The sequence below is a fragment of the Telmatherina bonti genome (assembly GCF_933228915.1).
Source record: "Telmatherina bonti genome assembly, chromosome: 23".
In the NCBI taxonomy this organism is placed as follows: Eukaryota; Metazoa; Chordata; class Actinopteri; order Atheriniformes; family Telmatherinidae; genus Telmatherina; species Telmatherina bonti.
In genome coordinates, this window is record NC_136632.1 from 11,291,588 (window position 1) to 11,312,235 (window position 20,648).

The 20,648-nt window shown below is 41.1% G+C and overlaps 1 protein-coding gene across 1 annotated transcript in view; it reads left to right on the plus strand.

Moving 5' to 3' along the window:
* Window positions 1–7,119: 7,119 nt before the first annotated feature.
* The window catches only part of adipor2 (adiponectin receptor 2), a 32,192-nt gene continuing 18,663 nt past the window's right edge, over window positions 7,120–20,648 (plus strand). The window contains exon 1 of the mRNA XM_079262830.1: window positions 7,120–7,226. The gene's annotated coding sequence lies outside the window, so the exon portion shown is untranslated. The remainder of the gene's footprint in view (window positions 7,227–20,648) is intronic.

Consider the following 20,648-nt stretch of genomic DNA (forward strand, 5'->3'; position numbering starts at 1 on the left):
TTTTGGAGCAATTTGGCTCCTCTGTTGCGATAGCATGCATGCAGCAGCTGTGCTAACATTCCCAAAATGAAGAAAAGATGGACTTGAAGTGCATGAATAAGAAAAAGAAAAAAAGGAGGAATCAAGGTGAAAAAAAGAAACAGAAAAGTGAAAAAAGGCGGAATTTGAATGTTTATTTTACAGCGATCCTCAGGAGGCGGCTGACGGGAACATCAGCTGGAATTGTCTGCTTAAAACTGCAGTAACTGTGTGAAATAAAAGTTTTAAATAAAAGGGGGACACAACACACACTCCTGCACCTGTGGCCTTACAAGAGTACCTGTGTGCAGGTTAATGAGGCCTGCTGGTTGCTGCTTTACACCGCGGCTGTTTAAACTAGCAGCTACGCTAACAGTGAGGCGAACTAAACCTCCATTAGTGAGATTGATGAGCTGGATCTGCCTTAATGAAGCCGCAAGAAGAGACACGTTCAGTGTGAGTGGACCTCTCCATCCTCTCCTGCTACTCAACTTGTTAAGTCAGGAAAGAGCCTTGTTGTGCCGACTTGGCAGTTTTCCAGCACTTTAGCATGTTGATATTCCGCCGTGACATGTTTGCTAATTTGCGATGGCTGTAGATTGTTAGATGGAGTTCCAGGCAAACATTCAGAGGACAAAGTGTGCAGAAGAGGACTGGTCATGCCGTGGAAACATGAACGCATGAAGGACTGCAATATATAACGTTCTCCTTTTAAGAAATAGATTTAAAAAAAAGAAAGTATATTTTATTACTGTGTTTAATTCTCTTGTTCTCTATGTTTTAAACATGCATATTATTGTGTATTCTTTTGATAAACTAGTCTATGAAAACGACTTGTTTTGTCTGCTCCAGTTATTTGAGGAAACGTCTGATCCGGGCCATCATGACCGCTACAAACAGGTTTTTTGTCACGGGAAGGTTGTTTAGGAAAATAATTCTGCAGTGGCTTAATGGCAACAGCAAGTAATGCAGGACACAAGACTTCTTGTATTGATAAACAGGGAAAAAGCAAATGGACTCTATGCTGCAAAGAGACTTTTTATAAAGTCTAATGTTTAAAATACTAATAAATAAGCTATAGTCTGTAAGAGATAACCTGCAGTGGACTAATTAAAATACAAATATTCTCTGTTTTAAAACTGATCTGCAAACCTGCTGAATAGGTCCTGCAGACCTGAAGAAGCATGGAAACATAGACGTAGCAGTGGAAGAGTGGCAGCAACAACTGCACCAGCAGACAGGTGCAACGTGCATCTTCACAGCTACAGAAAACATTTAGATGTCACTGTTGCAGAAGTTCCTGCTGCTAATTAATAAATAAAATTGCTAGCATTTTCTTTGTCAACACGTGAACCTTTTGCTGTTGTTCAACAACTTTACACTTTTATTATGTTCAGATTATCCAACTGTGGCTCATTTCTAAAGATTTTTTGGTCAGATTTGCTGATTTTTCCTCATTTTATGTCTATTCCTGCTTTGATTTCTGCTGCTTTTCTTGCACCCTCCAGAGACCTTTGATCCCGACAGATGGCCGAACAGCTTGTCCGCCTCTACGCTTCTTTTCAAAGCGCTCTTTACTGATCAGAAATCTTATTCTGCTGGATTCCCCAGTGGCTGTATGATGGCTTCATCAGACCGATGTCAAGGGGTCTCTATAACTACATAAAATGCTTCAGCAGCGATGTTCATCAGCCTCTTACAACTTTTAGTGCTGAATGTCAAGTACGCAGTCACGACTAATCAGGTCAGCAGCCTAACCTAACCAACAATCCCATTACTTTCAGCTGCTCACAGGTAATTGGATTAGACAACTGACCAGAGTGGCATGACCGACCTACAGCACTATAACCGAGTAATCCACCACACCTGATAGAAGACTGCACACGTCTGCCGTTTCCTTCCATTACAGACAAAATGTTGATTTTAACTAGAAAGACAACCATCAGTACATTCGTTCTGATTGATCTACATCAGTGTAGAATCTGTTTTTGTTTGTATTTAATGAGGATTAGACCAGTGAAAGTGTTAACCTGATGGTCTGTGTAATCCTCCTCATGTGACCCTCATCTGCGGCTGTGATGCTACAGGGTGGATTTCTCGAAAAGGGATGAGAAAATCAATTAACAGAGAGTTTTTTAATCACATTAAAACCCTGATTTAACTAATTATTATTTATTGTAGTCTTTAAAGAAGTTGCAAGATTTTTTTATTCACATCTTATCCTGAACTTAAAGGTATTTTATTTTACATATTAGCATTTTGTGTCATATCTGGCACAGTCTGAAAGAATGAGTTGTCCTTTTTCCATCTCTTTGGTTAATAGTAGTATTTCTGTTTCTTTAACACTTCAAATACCATTTTGACGTGTAGTTTACTTGTAGTTTGACTGGTGAAAATGCTCCTATTTTCTTCCTTTTCTTTGTGCTGATTTCCACACTCAGCTTTGACACTGAGAAGCTGCTGAATAAAGCAGAAGCATGTTTGAAGAATCAAGACGAAGCAAATATGTTTTGCATGTATGGAATATGGGACTTTTGCGCCATATTTCATCTCATAATACCAGGAGCAAAATGGACAATGGGATCTTGCACGTGTTAGGGTTTGTAGATTACCCAACAGCTGTTGTAGTTAAGACATCCTTGAGCAAAACACACTGATCTGGATTAGCTGAAGTAAAGAATGTCTTTTTTTTCTTTCCACCTGGGACATACTGCACAATTGAAGTCTCCTTCTGAGTCAGCGCCGCTGTCTTTTTAAAGTTGTCGTACACACACAGATCTCAAAGAACAACTCAAACACAAATGCTCAGCCACTTTATCTATGAGCTCATCCATCCATAGGCTCTCTCCAAGCAGAATGGATCGCTGAGTGCTCTGAATGTCTTATCTTTTCAGGATGGCACTCCAGATGTTGTAAACGCACTCTGAGTTGGAAGGTCAGTTGCCACGTCAATGCTGCTTTTTTTTTTTTCCATCTTAGCTGATGTCTTCTCAACCTGTTCTGTTTATTGACCCGTCCCTCATTATATCTATAGATTCAACAAGCTAAAAATAGTTTTACTTTAGCTTATAGAGTTGCAGACAGAGAGTTACCATCTGTGTCTGCATGTCTGCAACTAAAGCTAGAAGAATTTATCTCTAATTAGCATAAATTGATGTTGCATTAAGCCACTTTATATAGTTGATTAAAATCAAACAGTGACATGAGAAATTAACCAATGTGTTGCTCCAGGTTTCATGAAGGTTTCTCAGAACTGCAGACAGCTGGTGTTATGTAGCCGTCTTATGCAGGACTTTTTAACTAATGTTTGTTAAAAATTAACAAAATGAAAAAATGAAGGGAAAAAGTGACATGTAGACAATTTTTTTCATATTTAATCATCATGTAAGGCTGTTTTTATTATGCAGTTCATATGTTGCAGGAGTTTCCACACCATTTACATAGTAGATGCCTTACTTTATGTCCTCATTAGTTTGATTCTGAACCTCATTTTTCATATTCAGCTTTGAAAGTCACATGATTTGATGTGCATGTTAACAAAATCGCCCTACAGTAACAATAAAGAAATGAATTCACTGTTAAAGTTAAACAAAATTTTTTTTAAAAATTGTCATAAATCTCAGGCGTGGTCTGTTGTGACTTGTTGATCCTACATACTTTACCAGGATCTTAACCACACGGTGTCTGTAATACACATAACTCAATATGAGCACCGGCCAATGTAAAATTATAACCTTATTTTTGAGCTCAGATGATATGCAATTTGCAAACTAAACCATTACATTTTTATTAAAGTGCACAAAGACAACAAATCAAATCATAAAAGTTTTCTTATGTCTTACATTTTTAAAAAAGAAACATCAGCTGGTTTTAAGGCACTAACAAGCTTTAACAAATGTTTTGTAGCAGCTGAGCAGCTGGTCAGTTACTTGAGCTGGATATTAAGAGTCCTACAGAAGTTTTGTTTCTCTGAAACAAGATAGGTAAAATTCAGTGCTCAGTCACATTGGACAAAAAGACAAACAATTTCAGCATTGCTTTTCTGTTAGCATGGGACAAGACTGGGACACGGCTGTATATCAGATTTTACCAAAATTGGATATACTGATTTTGCCCAACTCCTAATTTCTGGCACCAATATGAACTGACACTGATATTTTTGGAGCGAGGTGTGCCAAACAAACAAAAATACCTGGAAAACTATACATGACATCTGTTATATTTGGTCATTTTGAGTTAGAGAAGACGTATCTGAAGAGTTTGACGTATAATATGTGTGCATGTTATGTCAACGTTCCATTAAAAAAGTAAAAGCCAATACTAATATTCTGATATTCTATTATAAGGTCAATATCGGCCGATAATATCGCACATATCTACTGAAAACTAATGTCAAACATTGAGACAGAATTTGACTATAGATTAAAGTGATCATTTATTATCAAGGTCCAGAAGTGCAGCACCTCATCTAAACCTGAGCTCATTAAAGATTAACTTGATGCAGCAGAGAACTGCGCTCTGCTCTGAGAAAATATTAAATTCTGATTAATCCTGATTAAATCTTTAAAACATCATTAACTACAGGCAAGTTTAATAATAGTTGTACTGATGAGGCAGCTAAGTTTGTTGTGTTATTCCTGCTATTACAGCAGCAGCTACAAGGGATTTACAAGTGTGCACAAATAAAGCAACAAAGAAACTTTAAATGCTGGATTAGTGATATGAACATAGTGCAGTAAGAAATGTTATGCAAATAAACTGGTTATGCCACCACTAAGGGTCCATTGGTGGGTTACGGAGCTGAAGGTGTCATTAGATTATACAGCTATTTCTGTTTAGAAGGACATTTCATAAATTAGGAATTTAACCACAATGAAAATACACTTATTTTTCTACATTTCCATATCTGAAGCATAAGAAACTCATTTTATAAGTTTTTTTTTTAACAGTGTGATTTAGTTTGATTACATGGATCCAGAAATGTTCTTACAAATGACAATGATGATGATTGCTTTCTGAGATCAGAAATGTTCGTCAAATGTTAGTCAATCTGCGAAATAGGACCATAATTTGACCATCTACTCAGTATTATACTCTGTTATGCTATATAATCTACTCTAAAATATTATTGTTAACCAACAGCAAAGTTTTATGTTAAACTTCAACATCAACAAATATCAAAATTATAGTAAATCAGTGTAACCCTGTACAGTGCACATGTTCCATGCCCTGTCTTTAAGACATGTCAGTCACGTTGTGCTGTTAAAAATTAATCAATTACTTCAGCTGTGGACTGTGTCAAAAAGAATAGATAAAAGTGAACTCCATATCAGCCACCCAGTTGAACTAACTGGCCAATACAAAACATAATCCTTCTTAACGTTTGGGAATATTATTTTTCGGTTTTGTGGACTGCTTTTAGAGAAGGAAAAGAAAATAATAATACTTTAAACCTCTTTATTTGGCAATTAAATGACATTTTTTCCCAAAGTATACTTACATAAGCAGCTATAGACATTTACATAATGCTGTATGAGATGCATTAATTTAAAGAAAATAGAAAAATGGTCCTATGAAACATCATACACTGCCTATCAGTGACATGATAATTCCAACAGCAAAGTAGGACGGATTAGTTTGTCCTTCTCTTCTGTAAGAAAAATGCTTTCCTGCAAACAATAAAGCATCTGTTGAAAAAAATGTTTAAAGGGTTTCATGGTGGTACAGCCGACCTGATTAACCAGTCTTGTGTTGAGTTTAGCAATACACCCAGTTGCCAGAGCTTAGCAACACAATAAATCTGTCACATTAGCACAATTATGCAATTAACCAACCATAATTGTTGCCTATTTGGGTGTGGACTTAAATAGGTGTGTTTTTATGTGGGTTCTGTCATGAAACACTTCATGTGTATGTGTGATTTAAAAGCTAAGAAGAAAAGAGAGGACAGAAGGCCAATGATAATATGGTGGTGCAATTCAGACTATAGTCATACCGCAACACACACTCCCATGCACACATGGAGGTGTAGCCAAACTGTCCTACAATGTGCAACTTCAAGAGGTGCTTGAAATTGCACATTACATGAATGAAGAATTTACAAAAATTACAATGAATACTGCCACAAGAAAAAAATTTTTTTTCTCATATTTACAGTAATTAAAAAATTGACACAAAATAAGCCTCCAAAAGAAAACGTTAATTTCAGCACCTGAAAAGGGCATTTGAGATTAAATAATCCCCTTTTTTTTAACCACATTACTCCAGAGACTGATCATCAAATAAAATAACTGCTAGCTGCTGATTATGTGTGTACAGTTGGGCTCATATTTATTCATACCCTTTCATTAAAGAAGGAAAAAACAGCTGTCTGTAAAATAAGCTGAAATTGACTAAAGAAATAATAAATGAAATTTTTATGAAAATCATTTAATTATTTTCTAATTCTGGTTCAATAGAAATATTTTTTTAAAAGGCAAACAAATAAGATAATTTACTACATATTACATCACTCATAAACTAATATTTTGTTGAACAATCGTTTAATGTTTCCGCTACAGTCAGGTGTTTTCTGTTCCTCTCAGTCAGACTTTTGTTTGTTTGTTTTTTCTTTCTTCAACTCAGTTAAATGAAAAAACAGTGTCTTATATTACTAAATTATATTTTTGCAAATGTTTACTTATTGTTCCTTTTTTAAGTCTCCAGTTATTTGAATGACTGTTGTAAATTCAGCCTTTTCTTTAATGAAAGGGTATGAATACATATGAGCACAACTGTATATCTGAGCAGCTCTTTGTCTAACAATTTTCTACATAAAAAAACAGTCACAGATACTGTTTAATGGTCCGTTTAATGCGCGGCGATACAACTCACTCCATACTTAATGATCCAGCATATTATGTACTAATTACTGATAATAATTTCGCAACGAATGCGTTTTTTGCAAAAACTACAAAAACATTACTTGGTGAATGGAATCTCTCCGTCTGTTCCTGCTTGTCAGTAATTGGTCAATTTTTATTTGTCGAGCCATCTGATTGGTTACCTGCGTCTCATGAGAGTGGCGTCATCCCCCCGGACCAGTCTAGTCCAGCAGCGACACCGTCAGTCACCGTTCAGAGTGGAGAGGAGCTGGTTGTGTCCACAACTCTCTGTCAACTACAACTCGTTATCCAGAACACTGATTCTTCCTCAGACTTCCGGACCAGGTGAATAACATAACTTACATTTTTGCTCTTAATTGTTGGTGCTGTTGTTCTGTATTGTTTCGAGCAGTTTAAATAAACCCAGTACTTTCCCAGCTTGACGTTAGCGCCTCTCGGAGTGTAACATGCCAGCTAGCAGCTTCGCTATCCAGCTAATTCTAGCTGTCAAAACAAGAGGAGCATAATCTGCTAGCCAGCGACAAACCACAGCTTTCTTTCTCTTTTCAAGGCATTGGTTTACATTTTATGGTGATAAGTGTCATGTTTAAAGGCAGGCAGCTTGTTGAGGGAAGCTGTCAAGGTGCACAAAAGCCGCGCTGAAGAGTTTTCTGGCTGTTTTCGGACGTGGCAGCTCTTGTTAGCGGACTAGCCAGTTCGCTAGCTCGGTGTAAACAAACCATCATCCTTTCCTTCGTGTTGGACTGCAGTATGCTTCTTCTTGTTTTTCACAAACAAGGTCACATATTAAAATATACCCCATATACCGGCATAATATACATTTAAAGACACACTTTTGCAGGTGTCTTGTGTTAGAAGTGGAAGAGTTGCCCCTGTCAACAAGAAGACTGTCTGGAGTTTTGCTTTTCTTTGTCTTGCTCGTCAGTGTTCTGTTGACTACCGGGGACTCCTTCCGAGTTGAAACTATTGAATTATTTGCTATTATTAAATCTCCCTGCAATGCAATATTTATCGATTTTTTTTCTAAGCTTTCAAACAAAGGGATATAGTATCGAAAAGAGAAGTTGCTGAATATGTTTGGAAAACGTAAGTTTGTTTTTAAGGTACTTGGAGACTAGATTTACGACATGTGTTGTTTGTCGTGTCCACAACATTGAGACAGATTACAATAATGATTTCTCAATGTGTTGAACAGTTTATTCAAGCTATCATCATGCTATGCCAGATAATGATGATATACAATGAGGACAGGACTCCCAAAAGTTGTTTGTTAGCCATAACTCATCATCAGCAGGCATCTGCCAAACTTGACAGCTGTTGGTACACATTCACAAAGAACGAACTGGTGACAATTATGTATTTATTTTTCATAGCCCAATAAAGAAAATGTAGTTAAACAAATATCTGTTTATGTAGACAGTAAAGAATAATGTCACACAATTTTTGTCAACCTAATGTTTCATATCTAGCAGTATATGGTCTATCTGCTAATCCAGTATTGCCTTGTTATGACTGCTCATAAAAATATTTGGGCTGGGCTGACAACCAGTTTTTCTTAAATATGACTTAAAATGAACAAAAGTACTTTCAGGAAATCCCTGACAGGATTACGAAATATTTGTTTTTAAATGGAGAATAATCTTTTTTTTATTTATTTTGTTCCCCAATTTAATTCAGTTTACTCAGATTTTTATTCTCATGGACTTACTGTTTTCATAAGTTTTTGGGACTTTGGAAGAAATTTGTTGTAAGCGCAAGTTTTGTTTTAAGGTTTCTTTACAGTGCTTTAAAGAAACTTGCTTGTAAGCAGAAATAGCCAAATCATCTCATTTTTGTTCATATGTACCTGGTCATGTCTGTGTACCCTCATAGATGTGTGGATCATTTGACGTTAAGGAAAATTGAGTGTAACACAAAATGCAAAACAAACAGCAACCCACCCGATTACTTCATAATTTATTTAAAGTTTTTGTTATTTTGTTTCATCTTAAACCAACTGTGAAACGTGTAAGGTCTTATAAAAAGATATAAATAAATATGCAAAGAATGTTCTCCAACTTTCCACTCATGCTAGACATGGCTGTTGCACAACACTGTATTTTTCACGGGAACGGCAGCTCTGTAAAAAAAAAAAAAAAAAAAAAAAAAAAAAAGTAATGTATAATGAAGTCAGGCTTTTGACAGTATGCCAGACAGGAGAGCAGCTAAACTTAGCTTCTAAGAATAGTAGATCTGTCATTGCAAGTTGATTGATCATAAGGAGCAGTAGCTGCCCTCCCTTTTTAGTTATAACTCTCTTTTGTTTTGTGTTTTTTGTCATTTTTTTCTAGAAACTTTCAGAACAGAAGTGTAGCTCTGTTTGGTTTGTGGAAAACAAAAAGAACAAAACACACTTTTGTTTAAAACGCTTGTCATGCAGTTGCCTAAATAAGTATGTAAACTACAGACACTTGTGCTAAATAAGCTTATTTTAAGTTAATTACGTTGTCCATTAGTACAGTAATCATCTTAATCCGAGTGTAGATAGCATTGGAAGGCATGTTTGTATTTCTGTATGTGTCAGGATTTGTTAGAATGATTGCAAACTAAACATTTTCATTTATATATTTGCTTATTTGTAAGTCACAACTTTCTAATTGTGAAAATTAAGTAGTAACTATTTAAGTGAGTTTTAATTAATTTCCTTTTTTTTTTTTAAAATATCTAAAATGTTTATTGTTTTATCGACTGTGAACTTTTTTTTCCCATTTGACCTAGTTCTGAATTGCCACCTGGTGCTGTAAAGCCACTATTTTGTTGCACCAGCAGAGCAAATGGTGCATCGACCTCGTTGTGGTCCTCTCACAGTGAGTGGGGGTTTGATACCACGCAGAGTCTAAGAGCAATGTCTTTAATTATCTTTGATTTTTAATCGGCCCCTTGTGTGTCCCCTAGTGTTATTTATTTGGAGCCCTAAAGGATTAATGACCATTTGTGATATTAATTAATTTTTAGATGTTGTAGGTCTAGCATATTTTATGTTCAGAGTTGCTTGATCAGATAAATGCATTGACTTTGACCACACCAAACCACTGCGGAGAGATTATTCGCTGCCAGAAAATGAGCCATGTTACACAGGCTTTAACACAAGTCTTTGGGAATGGCACTTTGTGACCAGTTAATGAAGCTGTGCCCACCAGAGACTCTCAAATCAAAAGTTAAGACCAACATGAGGGTCAATCTTTTTCAAATAAAGGCATTTCATTATGGCCACCCTCCTGAAAATCCTGTTTTTCTTTAAGGAGATGTGGTTTAAAAGTACTATGTGAAGCATTTGATGACAAAAATTTAAAATGTACAAAAAGTGTTTAAAAGTTTCATATCAAGTCAAACAGGAGCTTAGCACAAGCTGTCCCAACTCTTCTTGGAAAAGAAACCTCCCACTCACCTATTTATTGATCTATTCTGGTGTATATTTTTCCTCCAGCCACCATGTGTACCACATGTAGGTTAATGGTAGTAAGTGTGTTTTGTGTGAACTATGAGGCAGTGAACGTGTGTGTGTGTGTGTGTGTGTGTGTGTGTGTGTGTGTGTGTGTGTGTGTGTGTGTGTGTGTGTGTGTGTGTGTGTGTGTGTGTGTGTGTGTGTGTGTGTGTGTGTGTGTGTGTGTGTGTGTGTGTGTGTGGCCCCTATCACACTGACTTTCTTTGTTTAGCTCTCTATCATAAGACTCCTGGCAGCTGGATCAAAAACCCAGTGTTGTATCAGGACACCAGGGGACACCCACTTTGCTCACACACTTTAAATACCACATGCTACTTTTGATGCAGGAAAACATGTCAAACTAGTGACAATAAGATAACCCCACCAATGGGAAGCTCCAAGCAAGTTAAGACAGAAACTACCAAATAATTAAGCTGGATAGCCTTCAGCTATAGCTGTGTGGAGACAACACAGGCATTCTGGTTTGGCGGGTCTCAGTGTGGCTTCATATAACAAGTCAACACTCAAAGCAACCATGTGGTCTCCCACAACAGGTTTAAATGACAGTCCCATATTTACCGGGAGTTCTTTCACCAACCCCCTACCAGAAGAGCAAACAGCACAGAGCCAGAGTTTATCAAAGCAATACCTGTTCCTGAAATGTATTAAAAAGGACAAGTGACTAATGCCATTCTATAAGTAGAATAAAGGTTATAATGTTTTCACTCAACAAGACAAATGGGTTTAAGGTCATTTCAGTGGAGATGCTGATGAATGGGGACACAACCACCGATGCACATGAAACAAACAAGTAAGCTCTTGACATGGATACGAGTTTACCTGAGTGAGTCAGGTCAGTGTTTAAAGATATAGAAAATTAAATGAGAACAGATTCAGAAAAAAAATCCTGCAACCATTACGCTCATTTCTGTCTCAGTCTACTAACTCACTCTGACCTTGACTTTTCAAGGCATAGATCTTTATTTTTCACCGGTCCTGTTAGCAGCAAAGTGTGAAAAGAGAGGGCAACAGACTGACAAAACATGACGGGAGGTCAGAGGCCAGGTTTACCGTGTTGTTCAAAGGCCACTGTAAAGAATGTGTTGTCACAGGGAGTTTTTATCTTTTTTTTTTTTTTTTTTTTTTTTTTTTTTTCTTATTTTATTTTTCAATTTGTTTTGGATAATAGCTTGTATTACAGAGTTTATGCTACTGGACCCGACCGGAAAGGACAGGAAAGGGGCAGAAAGAGAACAGAAAAGAGAACATAAAAAAAACAAAAAAAAACAAAACAAAAGAAAGAGATCAATGCATACATGTATATGCACATATATACCCACCTACATATATATGTATATACACTCGCACATACATTATATATATACATATATACATACATACATACATATACACATACATACACATGCATACACACACATGTACACATACATGCATACATAAAGATAGATATACATACATACATATACACATACATACACACACATATATATATATATATATATATATATACATATATACACATATACATACTCACATACATACACATACATATACACATACACATACACACACATACACATACACTCACACATATGCATACATATATACATATCCATACACATACATACATACACATACACATAAGTACACACACATACCCACCCACACACATAAATATATACACCCACACAAGCCAACTCTAGATTCGTGGAGAACAAAACCGTTGACAATCATGAAGACCAGAAACTAGCAAGTTAAGTCAAAAAGACAGAAAGAGAGGTACCTGCTGTTAGTGAATAAACTTGCTGGATGACTCAGTGACTGTGACACATGCAGAACATTCATGCAGAACATTCAGAGTGGAACGTGTTTAGAGAAGAGTGATCATGCCAATGTGACCCCGCCCGCCTACAGCTAGAGGAAGGCCAGGAGAACCCAGAGACCCGGGTAACCGACAGTCACCCCCAGGTACAGATCCCAACCCCCCCACTCCAGAGCCAGCCATGCATCTGCCCAGGAGGTGGCAAAGGAGGTGCCCAACCAGAGTCCCCCGCAGTCAGGGGGAACAGGCCCCAGCAGGCCCAGGCCGGCAAGGGCCGATCCCGCCGGGCACCGGCCACCTAGGGCAGACAGAGCGCAGGCCCCAGGGCCCCAAGAGCCCGTGAGCAGCCCCCCGCCCCCGCAGGCAGAGGGCACAGCCCACACCGACGGAGGACCAGGATCCCCAGACCGCCACCCAGCGGCAGCCAGGTCGCACCCCAGCGCACCAGCTGCGCCCCCGGGTACAGGACACCACCCCCCCACCACCAAACCACACACACATATACATGCATACCCCGCCCCCCCCCCAACACGCACTCCCCTCACACATATACATGCATACCCCCCCCCCCCCCCCAAACACGCACTCCCCTCTCAACCCCCATCCACACAACCCTCTGTAATCCATGCACATCATCCATAACATATACAACCCCACCCCACCTCTACTCACTCACCCATACCAAGTCACACGAACCCCAATCGCCCCCGCCCCCACACACGCTCACCCCCCCCCACACACACACACGCTCACACCCCGCCACCCCATCCCTCTACTTCTACCCAACCACACATGCCCCACCAAACACCCCTCCACCACCCATAGCCCCCCTCCAAACTTCACCCTCACTCACACATCCCATTCCGCATATACACCCCCCCCTACACACACACACACACATACCCTCACTCCTCCAACACAGGCACACCCCAATACAACCCACGCGCCAACATACCCCTCCACACACACATCTACTCATCCTCACACATCCCTATCCCCTACCCACCTATATCCCCAACCCTAATCCCCCCCCCAGCCATCCCACCATCCATCTGTAACCCCATACACCCACTCCCACACATCCTCACCTCACCCCTCCATCATGTCCCATGTGAGATACCTCAGAGGGGGCAGAGGACAGGATGGCCCCGATCAGGGCCCCCATAATTACCGCCCACCACTCCCAGCGTCCCCCCCACCACCCCACAGATGCAGCCGACCCAGCACCCCCCCAGGGCCGGCGACAACCCTCCTACAGCCAGGCCAGCCCAGACTTAGGCCTAATGGACGGCACTCTTCCCCCACCCGTACCCCCCCCCAGTAAAGCCCCGAGAGCAGGGGCATGAGAAGACCCTATCGTCCCTGCCTCCCCCCCGCTTATGACTGATTGTGAAGTATGTATTAGTTGCAATTAAAACTGAGGGAAGTGCCACGCGGTGTTGGGAGAGGGACCACCTAAGCAGCCCCGCCCACCATACACCGCATGCTCTTCCCCCTAATCATGTGAGTCGTCAGTGTTTTGGTGTTTGGTGTCTAAGTGTAATTAAAACTGGGAGGTGAGCCGAGGCTGGGTGCAGCGATCAAGACCACCTTGATGGCCTTTCTCACCACCCAGCGCCACGTGCACACCTCCCAATACCCTGCCTGTGTGTGATGGGGAGCGGGGAGGAAGAGGGGTTGAGGGATTTAAGTCTGGAGGAAAGTGAGCTTTCCTCCAGAAGGTGAGCCGCCCGCAGCACTGGGCATGCCCCCTACTCCCAGGGCCCCCCAAGGACCAGGACAAGCCGGGGACAGCCATCCCCGTAACCAGAGCCTTCGGCGACTCTAACCAGAGAGTCATCACCGACCCAAGAGGGGACCAACTCACCACATGCAGAAGGGGGGCACGAGGACAAAGAGGAGGCGGGGCGGCAGAAGGGGAATCCCAGACCGATTGTCCACCGCCCCCTCACTCACAGAGGACACCCCCACCTGGGGACATGAAGTCCCCCCTTGTCCACACATCGGCACTTCACACTGTCTCAGCACACACCTACAGCCACACACACACACACTTCCGGACACATTCAGGTCCACCCAGCCACCCGTTCAGCCCACCCTTAAAACCATCCTCCTGACCCCCACGTCACATCCAAATCTCCCCCAATCCCATCCATCATATCTACCACCAACCTACCACACACATGCACCACCCACTCCCCCATACATACACCCCTGCCCCCCCCCACACACACACAGACAGCACGCCCCCCCCTCCCCCCTCCTCCCCCCCCCCACACACACACCCGTATACATGCACCACCGCCACTCCCCACATACACGCATCACCCCACTCCCCTACACACACGGCACTACCCCCCCCCCCCACAGACACCACGACACCCCCCCCCCCACACACGCATCATCACACTTCCCCACCCACACACATCCACATACCTATGTACCGCCACCAGTCCTCAACGCACACCCCCTACACACATCCCTCCATACACACTCACATCCCATCCACACTATCAAACACCCCCCACTCAACAAGTCCCAGGGTCGCAACCAGGCACCAGAGCACGTACCTGCCCGCCGCCGCAGCGGCAGGTCCAGGTCAGCCCAGCCCCCCCCCCGGCACAAGCCGACCCCCCACCCCCAAGAGACAGGGGACAACCCCGGGCACCGGAGCCCGGGACCCCGCCCAGCCCACCCCACGGCGGCACAGGCGCCCGTTACGGAGTCACGCCCGCCAACCCATCCCCCGCCAGCGACCTCGCCCCGCCGCTGCGCGGCAACTCCAGCCACTGGCCCATCCAGGTCCACAGTAGGGCTAGAAACCTAGCCACTCCAGCAATGGAGCAGTCAAAATCCCCCCCCCCCCCCCCCCCCAGGAGCCCACCACAGACCCACAGCCCCCAGAGAACCCCAACCGGCCACCAACCCCGAGCGCAATAAGGTCACATTCTCCCCCCATACTAAGTGATGGAGCTGATCACAGGGGACCAGAGGGAATAAAGTTCAGCTGACTGATCTCTTGAGGAGGCAGACATCATCTCGACACTGATGTGATCTAATAAGAGATTTCTGAACTGCTGGATACACAGACTTTGTTTGCTTTTCCAGTTTAGAAGGATAGTTTTCTTTGCGATACATAAACTGGTGAGGATTAAGTTTGCAGAATTAAATTCTATGTTAATTTCACCCAAGTAACCCAGTAGGCCCAGTTTGGGGTTTGTAGGGATGTTACATTTGAAGCAATTTGACAGATCTTTACATACCTGAAACCAGAATTCCTGGACAGGTGGGCAAGACCACAAAGCATGGTAGTAGCTGTCAATTGTGTTGCCAGTGCAGTGTGGACAGATGTTTGATTGTGACAGACCCATCCTGAACATCCTGTGTCCTGTATAATGAGTTCTATGCAGAATTTTAAATTGTATTAGTTGCATGTTTGAATTCTTAGTCATTGTAAATGTATTTGAACAGATTTGTGACCATTCATTTTGGTCAAAGTTACTGGATAAGTCTGCTTCCCATTTAGAAGTTGGGAGACATATGGAATCGTCTAGCTTTGATAGTAATCTATATATTTTGGATAACAGTTTCGGGGCATTGAGATTTAAGAATTCTGCAGCCCTGATAGGTAGCTGCAAGTTTAATTGATCAGGGGTGTATTTCTTACCTATAATAGATTTAAGTTGGTGGTATTCTAAGAATTTTGTGCTGCTGATTTCATATCGTGAAGTAATTGTATCAAAAGGGAGAAAGTTCCCATTTTCTATTAAATGTTCTAACTGTTTTATTCCTTTATTCTTCCACTGAGGGAAGTTTATCATTTTCCGGTTTTGCTGGATGTCGGGATTGTTCCAAATAGGTGTAAGTTTGCATGGAATAAGCAAGGATTTGGTTAGTTTAAGAAATTCCCACCAGGCCATTAGTGAGGAGCTGATATTAATGCTTTTAAAGCATTTTTGGCGTTTGACAGCTGTGCTGATAAATGGCAGGTCTGAAATTGCCATATCCTCACACATAGCTTCTTCTATATTAAGCCATGGTTCATCTAGATAGCTAGGTTTAAGCCATTTAGAGATGTATTGTAGTCTATTGCTTATAAAGTAATTTTGGAAATTAGGCAAGTCTAAGCCACCGCTATCTTTAGTCTTCTGGAGTGTTTTTAGACTAATCCGTGGTGGTTTGTCTTTCCAGAGAAATCTAGTAACATTAGAGTCCAGTGATTTAAACCAGGTGGAGGGAGGTTTAATGGGGATCATTGAAAACAGATAATTGATTTTAGGTAGAATCATCATTTTTATAGTTGCAACTCTTCCCATTAGTGATATGGGTAAAGATTTCCACCGTGTGAGATCGTCCTCAATTGTTTTTAGTAGAGGGACATAATTTAGCTTTATAAGGTCTGACAGTCTGGGTGAGATGTTTATTCCCAAGTATCTAATATCTCCTGACTGTAAAGCAGTGTCAGGAGTATTATGGAAGGAACAGTTGATGGGTAGAACGGTGGTTTTAGACCAATTAATGGAATATTCAGAAATTGATGAGAATTTATTGATGAGTGCGATTGTCTGACAGATGGATGATTGTGAATTTTGAAGGAAAAGTAATACATCATCAGCATAAAGACTGGTCTTATGCTCCATATTTCTACAGTTAATGCCTTTAATGTCTTTGTTTTGTCTAATGCTAGCTGCTAAGGGTTCAATAAAGATTGCAAAAAGTGAGGGGGAGAGTGGACAGCCTTGTCTGGTGCCTCTCTGCAATCTGAAGCTGTGAGAAGTTTGATCATTTGTCCTGACGCATGCATTTGGATTGCTATACAGTATCTTTATCCAGTCGATAAACGATGAGCCAAACCCGAATTTTCTTAATGTTGCAAATAAGAATTTCCAGTTCACCCTGTCAAATGCTTTTTCAGCATCTAGAGAGATTATTGTAGTTTCCAGGTTATGTATGGTGGCATAATCAATTAGATTTATTAGTCTGCGCGTATTAGTGGTGGAATGTCGTCCCTTGATAAATCCTGTTTGATCAGGATGTATGATAAGTGGAGTTATTTTTTCTAGTCTTGTAGCAAGCACTTTACTGATTATTTTAAGATCTACGTTCATTAGCGATATTGGACGATAACTAGATGGGAGTTTGGGGTCTTTTCCTGGTTTTAGTATTACTGTAATACTAGCCAAATTCATGTTTTGAGATATTTGGCCTTTTTCCTTAATTTCTAAAACCATTTTATAAAAAGTGGGTGCTAGTATAGACCAAAATTCTTTATAATATTCAACTGGAAAACCGTCTGGTCCTGGAGCTTTATTGCTGGGCATGTGTTTTAAAGCTTCATGTAGTTCCCCTACTGAAATGGGTGCGTCCAAAACCATTTCCTGATCCTGTTGTAACTTTGGAAGATTGAGGTAGCTGAGAAATTCCTCAATGCTGTTGTCTGATGGATCTGTTTCTGAGGAATATAATGTTTTATAGAAATCCCTAAATGTGTCATTTATTCCATCAAGATCATGGAGGATATTTCCTCTTGAATCTTTAACAGAGGAGATGGTTGTTTTCTCCTTGTTTGCTTTTAATTGATTTGCGAGAAATCTTCCAGATTTGTTGCTATGTTCAAAATTCTCTAAGCGAAGTCTTTGGAGCAAAAACTGGGTTTTTTGGTTAATTATTTCATTCAGCTCTAGTTTAGCCTTTCTTATGTGATTCAGCACTTGCTCTTCTGGAGAAGCCTTGTAGGCATCTTCTAGTGATTTTATTTTAAGCTCTAGTTCAGATATTTTTGAACTCTCCTTCTTTTTCTTATGTGATGAAAATGAAATTATTTTCCCTCTCATTACTGCTTTTCCTGCCTCCCAAAGAACACATGCTGATGTTCCTGGTATGTCATTGTTTTCTATATACAAAGACCACTCCCGTTTGAAGTAACTGATAAAATCAGGATCTTTAAGTAATGATGTATTAAGTCTCCATTTGCTATAAGATGGTTTAGTTTTCTTATTCATTAGGGTAAATGATACTGGTGCGTGATCACTGATAGTGATGGAATGGATTTTAGTTTCTGAGATATTGTTCATCATAGAGCTGTTAGTGAGGAAGTAGTCTATTCTGGAGTATGAGTGGTGGACAGATGAAAAGTAAGTGTACTCTCTAGCAGTGAGGTGTTGTGAGCGCCAGACATCACAAAGACCAAAATCCTCCATATATTGTTTAACAACTCTTGCTGACTGCCAGACCCTATGTTTCCCTGCTCCGCCCCCCTTGTCCATCCCAGAGTTTAAGGTCATGTTGAGGTCGCCCCCAATGATAAGTGTATTATCAAGGTGATCATATAGTAAGGAGAAGAAGGAATGAAAAAAGGAGGGGTCATCAGTGTTTGGGCCATAAATATTTGCAATGCATAACTTCATGTTTAGGATAGATAATGTCATTATTATGAATCTTCCACCTGGGTCTAAAATTATATTATTAGCAGTAAAATGAATTTTCCTGTTTATCAGAATGGCTACTCCTCTTTGTCTTGAGTTGAAGCAGGCCGAGTACACGTGAGGGAACTGTACTGTAGAGAGTACGTTAGCTGTTGTTTTTAATAAATGAGTCTCCTGTAGCAGGACAATGTCTGCCTGTAGATCATTCAATCTGCTAAACACCTTCAACCTCTTCTCCCTGGAACCAGCTCCTCGTATATTCCACGTAACAAACCTCAGGGTGGTCATGCTCAAGCTACTGAAGTGTTTCTATAAAAGTATGTGTGTGTTTGTGTGTGTGCAAGCCCACATTAATGCATGCATGCTGTGTGTAGATTGTGTGCGTATATAAATTCATCTGTGTGTACAATGTTCCTATATGTCTGTCCACATGCTTAGAGTGTGTGTGAGAGTTGGGGGTGAGTGTTGATGTGATTAAACGTGCTCTGTGTTGTAGGTGTGTTATGTGCATGACATTTAGTGTCTGTGTCATGTGGATGTACGTGCGTACCCTACCTATTATTGTTGTTATGGCATAATAGAATGAAAGAGCAGCTAGAAAGGAAAGGAGTGAGAAAAGCAAACAACTACAACTACACATAAAAAGAAATAGCACAAACAAAAGAGCAAAAACAAAAGCCTTTAGGGGGGGGGGGCAAAAAACAAAAACAGAACAAAACGAAAGCAACAACAACAGCAAATTTACAAAGACTGGCAGTAAATGTACAGTTCTGAATTACCATAATTAATGTGCTTATAGCAGATTAACATGTAAATTGAACAATAATTAGCTGTATGAGTGATAGATATTACCTGAGGTTAGTAGAGCCAGGGGGTGGTATTTTTGTCACGGTAAAGCTGTCCATTGACGAACAATTTGTCCACCGCGATGACTGCACGGGATCCTTCGTCTCTGAGCTTCTTCCGGATGGGAAACAGGACCCTGCGTCTCTCCAGAATCTCTTTGGGAAACTGATTATTTACACTAAAATCGGTCCCGCGGAGTTCCGGACCTCGATCCCTCACCTGCTCTTTCTGCTTGTAGCTCACGAACTTGGCTACAATCGGTCTGGGTCTGCGGCTGTCCGGTCTTTTCCCACCTAAGCGATGAACTCGGTGAAATGAGATGTTCCTCACCGCGTCTTCGGGTAGCTTCAGCTTGGTTTGGATAAAGGATCTGATTGTTTGCTCTGGATCCTCTTCTTGTTGCTCCGGGATTCCTGCAAAGACCAGGTTGTCCCTCATGCTGCGCGCCTGGAGATCGATCACAGTTTCCTTTATTTTTTTATTTTCCTCTGTGAGTCGAGTCATTCCCTCGTTGAGAGAAGTCACCGTCTTCCTGAGGCTGGCGTTCTCTGCGGCCAGAGACTCCACCTGCTTCTGGCTGAATTCCAGCGACTCCCGCAGCGACTGAAACTCCCGGTGGAGAACTTCCAACAGGCCCAGACGAGCGTCGAAGCTGGCGAGATTTTTGTCAATGGACATCAGGATGTCCGAGGTGTCGTCCCCGTTAGAGGACGTCGCTCCGGGTGAGTCTTCTTTCCGGCTTCTCTTGGAGGTTGAAGCGGATCTGGGCGCAGACGGAGTCGGTGTTTGGCTTGGCTTGCCCATGACGATGCGGTGGAAACACTCGTCAATAAACTCCGACAAGCTGGTGAGATCCTCCTCGCTTTGCTCCAGAGTTTACCTTGAATAAGACTTTTTAATTATTTGCTTCCAGAAACAGTTTTAAGATTATATTGGCAAGAATATGATGTAGAATGAATATTTGTTTTCACGCGCCTTGACTAAATCTGCCGTCTCGCAAAATTTACGTCACTGCCACATCACTTACCTGCGCCTCTCTCACTTACCTGCGATGTTACCATCTAAACATTGGTCTGATCTTCCTAAAGGAAGATCAGACCAATGTTTTTTTTTTTTAAGTTTATGACTTTAGGACTGATGTTAACAACATAGAAATCATTTCTCATCTC